This window comes from Lipotes vexillifer, unplaced genomic scaffold (assembly GCF_000442215.2).
Source record: "Lipotes vexillifer unplaced genomic scaffold, Lipotes_vexillifer_v1.1 scaffold1162, whole genome shotgun sequence".
In the NCBI taxonomy this organism is placed as follows: Eukaryota; Metazoa; Chordata; class Mammalia; order Artiodactyla; family Lipotidae; genus Lipotes; species Lipotes vexillifer.
In genome coordinates, this window is record NW_006779033.1 from 2,112,365 (window position 1) to 2,118,322 (window position 5,958).

The 5,958-nt window shown below is 46.5% G+C and overlaps 1 protein-coding gene across 1 annotated transcript in view; it reads left to right on the forward strand.

Annotated features, from left to right (window-relative positions):
• Positions 1–5,958, forward strand: part of GMDS (GDP-mannose 4,6-dehydratase) — a 489,690-nt gene that overhangs the window by 386,455 nt on the left and 97,277 nt on the right. The window lies entirely within an intron of this gene.

The window sequence follows — 5,958 nt, forward strand, 5'->3', positions numbered from 1 at the left end:
CGTTCCCCTTTGTCTGGATTTGGGCTGTGCCTGCCACAGTAGTCCACGGAGGGGCACGGCGGGCACTCCCGAGGCTTTAGGAGGCCTTGCAGCTTCTGTTTTCTAAGGAAGCTGGGCCAGACTGGGTGAGAGGCTGCGGGGACAGGACACAAGGAGGAGGGCTGGGGGGCGGTCCAGCACGGAGGACCCAGGCCTGTGCGGGAGGCCATCTCGGTCAGCAGCCCGGGAAGCAGGGGGGAGCCATCCTCCCGGGTTCTGAACTCAGGGTCCTGAGCAGTAAAAAGCCTTAAGCCAGAGTTTCGGGATGGCTGATGAAGCAGCGTCCTTTGTCTGTATGTGCATTGTCTCTTATGGTTCTTTCCTACATTGTTTACGTGGTCACATAACCTTGGGTACATACCATGCTTCACGTGCTCACTCAGAGCATGTTGTGCTGGGCATACATGTCTGGCTGTAGAATTCGCTCAAATTAATTTCCAGCCCTAAAAGTCCCACAAAATGACGTTCCATAGGGCTGGACGATGTCTTTATCGACGCCCACCCTTTCCTGCAGGACGGCAGGAGGGACCCCGGTTTCACTGTCGGGGCCTGGCCTCCTGGCTGAGGGGCAGTGCAGACTGATCGGGGTTGGGCTGCTTGGGGGCCACGCCCAGCAGATCAGTGCCGGGAAGTGAGGGCAGCCGTGTCCCGGGGCAGAGAGTGTCCTGATTCTGGAGAGAGCGTTTTGGGAGGACTTTGAGGTGGAGCTGCCGGCCCGCCCTGCACTTGCCTTCTCCTCCTCACACGGTTCCACAGCAAATACACAGCCTCGTTCAGACAGGAAGAGTAATGGGAAGGCTGAGCGGGCCCGGGGAGAGGGCTGCAAGGGGGGACAAGGACCAAAACGAGACAGACCAACAGCACATACGGGCCATAAGGAGTAGCAGCAAAGGCAAATACCACGGATTCAAAGAAGCTTACAGGCAGCGCGGTTTGGTTCCATTTGCCAGAAGCCGAGGTGGGCAGATTAGAGCCCGTGGGCCAGTCGCGGGTTGTGTAAATAGCATGGCCGCACCCACCTCTTCCTGTGTTGTCTGTGGCCGCTGTGTGCTCCAGCGGCAGAGCTGAGTGGCTGTGTTACAGCGTGTGGCTCGAAAGCCTAAAGTATTTACTCTCTGGCCCTTTAAGAAAACGTTTGCAGACCCCGGACTTAAAGGAAATAAATGAAGGAGTTAAGCTAGAAGTAGTCAGTAAAGACACGGACGAGAGAGAAAATCATTCCAGAGGTTGAAGTCACATTAGCAAGAAAAATTTAAACAAGTGTTATTAGAAACCGGTGAACAAGCAGGAGGAAGTCACATAAAGTAATATGGAAGAGAACAAGGATAAATATGATGGGGCGGCAAGTAACAGACCTGAACACAGAAGAAAAGAGATACAACACATGCATAATTGGCGTGCCTGGAAAAGAAAAGGAGTGCGTGGAAGCACGGAGGAGAGAAAATGTACGCAGAGGTCAATAAATAACCACGTTACCTGACTCTGCATGCAGAGAGCAGATGGTGTTCCAGAAAACTGGGTCAGAGCGATTCCCAGAGGACTAGAGCTTTCAGGCTGTATGTTGTTACCCCCAGCCTCGGACTTCGTAGCTTGGTGGACCTGGCTGGAACAAAAGGGCAGGGCAGCGCAAGTGTTGCTCTGGCCTCTTTCAGTGCATTGGTACCAATGTTGAATGATATGTTAATAGCAAGAGCTAGATAGCCTTCTAAATTTGTTTTATTATTTTTGGTGTTTTTTAAAATGTATCATCTAATGATTTTTTTCCAGTCCAGTAACTTCGTACTTTTAAAATGTCTAAAAGACCCTTAATCAAAGGAATCCACAAACAACAGTATTTTTACCCGTGAAGAAATTAATAGACTGAGGTTTTGATTTTATGCTAGATGATTTTCTCAATACAGTTGTGTTTGTTAGTCATTTAGTACCTGTTTCCCAACTATGTCAGAGTAAGGGGTACTCCCCCCGGGCTAACCCGCCCGAACTATGTGCGTCCCACAAAGCATAAGACCCAGCCTAGCCCAGGACTCCTTGAAGTCTTGATTCAAACTGAAAACACCAGGCTATCATGATGAAAACAGCCACTGAACAGAGCTGAAAGAAAATGTATGTGAACAGTTCCACACTTAGAATCCTTTATGGGGAATTTTAATCTCCATTTGTTCAAATGCCTCTGATTTTTATTAGAATTATTTCATAGAATTTCTCCCCTATTTTTATACATATATTTATATATATGTATATATATTTATGTACGTGTATATGTTTAGATTATTTTTATGACAGTAGCCCATAAAGCACAAAAGCACAGGGCTGAAAAGGCAGCAGTCAAATGAACATAGTTAAACATAACCTTGATTAACAAATCTCGTTATTCATGGATGACAGCTCAGTTAATAAGTGTCCGTGGCTTGGATACTAAGCCGGAGGTTAATGGCAAGGTGGAAGCAGTTGTCGAATCCAGGTTTTCAAGACAAACACACATCACAGCCCGAAAGGCACGCGTGGAATCAAGGCTAGCTGGTCGGCTGTGGTGATGCCCTTTGGCTGTTCTCCGCCACTGGTCCAGCTGGGAGCCACTGCAAGCTCCTGAATCCAGGAAAGAGGAGGCCCCTCCACTGTGACTTCCACGTTCGTGATCTGTACGGCCGAAGAGCAGGTGTGGGAGAGGAGTATTTTTTCTTTTTTGGCGGCGGCGGGGGGTATTTTTTAAATGAAAGTTTTATTTTGACTTCTCTAAATTAGATTTGTAAAACAGATAGATTCACTGTATAGTTACAAGAGAGCACATGTCCAAATGGAGCGGATACTTATAACCACCTAGACTTGGCCTTCAAGCGTCAGTGACATGGAGTCGGGTTCCCCCTGGACTTTATATGCCTTAAAAGCAAGACGAATATGGGACATGGTTGGAGAACTGCGCTGTTCATTTGCCATCAAGAGACATTTTGATGTTGAAGAATCCCAAGCCTTGGAACATTCCTCCCTGTGGGATGGATTAAAAAATAAAAAGCAGGCGATGTTTTCGTTTGCACTGGTGATCAGGGCAGGGCAGAGGTAAATAAGTGTGTGAGGAGGTGGGGAAGTCAGTCGTATCCTTATGGGGCCCCTCATTCCGGGAGGGACGGGCCCAGAGTGCAGACACCTGAAACCTGTCACCTCAGGAGCGTTTCTGCACCGGAAGCCGGAGCTGGGTAGGGACTTGGGCACGGGGCGGCCGGCCGAGTCATGGGTCACATGGCCCGCATGTGAACAGGAAGGTGAGGAGAGGTGAACCTTCGCCTCGGCCGTGCCATCCATCAGGGAAGAAATGGACCGGATCAGCGTGTGCAGCTGCGTGAGGATGTGCAGGCCTGGGCGCTTGCCACACAGGGGCCTTTGTGCTGGACACGACTGGGCATCGCGATGGGCTGCGTGGCCCCGGCTCGGTGGCAAATTACTAACCCACGATCACCGCAGAGCGCAAACTTGTTCATATTCTGATCTGGAGTGTCACCAGCCTTCATTTACAGTCAGAGACGATTCATCATGCTCAGTGGAAATTCAAACAAAGCCTTTTCCTCTGCGTTTTAAAACCAGTAAACTATTCAGTAATAACAAATAAATCTGGAGCTGTATATCCTTTCCCTCCCATTCCCAGGCTGGAGTCTGGGACAGTATGAACTTTAAAGGAAATGCCTAGAAATTGGTAGGTCAAAGGCCACGGATGGTCAGTTGGAAAAGAAAAGGGCAGATTCTTGGCGCTCAGCTGTGGTGAGAGCGAGGGCCTCCTGTGTGCCCAGATTCCCGGTGGGGATGCAGCGAGCACCAGGGAGCTGGTGCCGGTGTCTCAAGGAATCCACCCTCAACCAGTCATCATATTTTCTCCTTTTATTTTTAGCAGCCCTTGCTTTCTTTCACATGATTAAAAATATGATTTTTTCAAAACCATTCCAGCCCAACATAGTGTTTAAAAGAAATAAAATAAGCTGAGCAGTCCTGAAAGACCTATTTGAAATGTTATTTTTAGAGTGGAAATTCAAGTAAAACACCCTTAAGTACATACACTAATCCCTCAGAAAAACGTTCAGATAGAAATTCTAGCCAGAAGCATAATTTAATTTTTCCTAAAAACCTTGGAAGCATTTTGAAGAAAGCCAAAACGTGTGTGTGTGTGTGTGTGTGTCTGTGTGTGTGTGTGCACGTGTGTGTGTGTGCGTGTGTGTGCACACAGCACGTGAGAGGGTCAGCTTAGTTGGGGAGGTGCCCAAAGGGCAGCTCGGGCCAGTATAGCCAGTGTGCTATGCCATCGTCCCAGGGAAACCTGGAGAGACACAGGCCATGCCAGGGCCCAGGCTGGAGGGTTCCCAGGCAGAGGAGGAGGGTATTCCAGGCTGGGTGGACACCTGCAAGACGCGGACACCAAGAGGGGCCTCTCCCTTCTGCTGGTGCCCACGACCAGGGCACCTTCGAGGAGCTGAACAGCCAAGGGCGCTGGCCCAGGGTCTGACACTCGGGGCCGCACGCACCATCCCGATGAAGAGGACAGCTTGCATTTTGTGCCTTTTTAGAACTGATCGAGCTTTATTATTAATATAATTCATGTAAAAATTTTAAAGTGTTATAAATAAATTCATCGCCTATAATCTCTTAATGCAAAACAAACCTGCAGATCTTTCATGAATGTGGACAAACCCCTCTCCTGCCAGGACGATTCCGTCTGATGCTTCTCAGCATGTCCCTGACCTGCGTCTGCTTCCAGCGTCCCACCCGGGGGCTGCATGTCCAAGGCGTGTGAAATTGCCGAAAGCCTTGTCTTCTGTAGGACAAAAATACAACTTAAAACAATCTGGAAATAGACCAAAATACAAAATATTCACAAGAAAAAACTTCGAGTACAGGAGAAATGTGCGCGTTTTTATTTTTTAGAAGGCTGCCATAAATTGAAATGAATAGAGAAGAATTAAACTTTATTTAAACTAAATCAGCAAAAACTTTGCTGATTGTGTTTTCTAAAAGAAAATAAGCTGCTCCATTGATCTCAGAAACCTATTTTTCAGCTTCTCCAACAGCAGCTAGGGAGACACCAACCAGTAGTTTTCTATAGATGTTACAACAAGAGTTCGATGCACATAATATTGGGGACTGTGCTCTAATCAGGTGACTATTGCTTTCACCTATTTTATTTTGAAATGTGGGTGTGTGATGAAAAAAAACTGATTTTAAAAATAATTTTTATTGAAATATAGTTGACTTATAATGTGTTAGTTTTAGGTGTACAGCAAAGTGATTCAGTTATACATATATATGTGTATATACATATGTATATTCTTTTTCAGATTCCTTTTCATTATACGCTGAGTTTTTTTTTTGTTTGTTTTTTTTGTCTTAGATTTTTTTTCCTAAAGAGACTGCTGTCAGATACCAGCTATACTTAATTTTGTAAAATCTTCATCTTCTGTCTGTGTAAACAAAATCTTTAAAATCAGTGTGTGGCTCCAAGCTATAGAAACTCTAGGCCTGGCTGCTATGGTGAGAGCCATCTGAGCTGAGTTTTGGGGCCCTGTTTTGGGTCTTTCACATGCAGCTAGACTTCTGGCTCTCCTTGAAAAAGCCTGTCTGCGAGATGCACCCACCGAGCCCCTGACCTTCAGACACAGCTACTGAAACCTTAACTCTGCGCAGATGCCTTCACTGCCAGATAACTTGTTAAAAGTGCTGTTCGTTTTATGATTGTTTTTCCATTAAGGATTGTTGAATATTTTACTTTACCATGTCACCGCAGTGGTAAATTTCCAACTTTACTGTTAAGAAATTTAGTCCTACTTTGGAGGATAAACACCTGTCCTTAAATGATGTTTTCTTGCCTTCCTTCCATGATTCTTAAATATCCTATGAAAAGGTTATTCGGTGCAGACGCTATTCAACATCTCAAACCTGTGA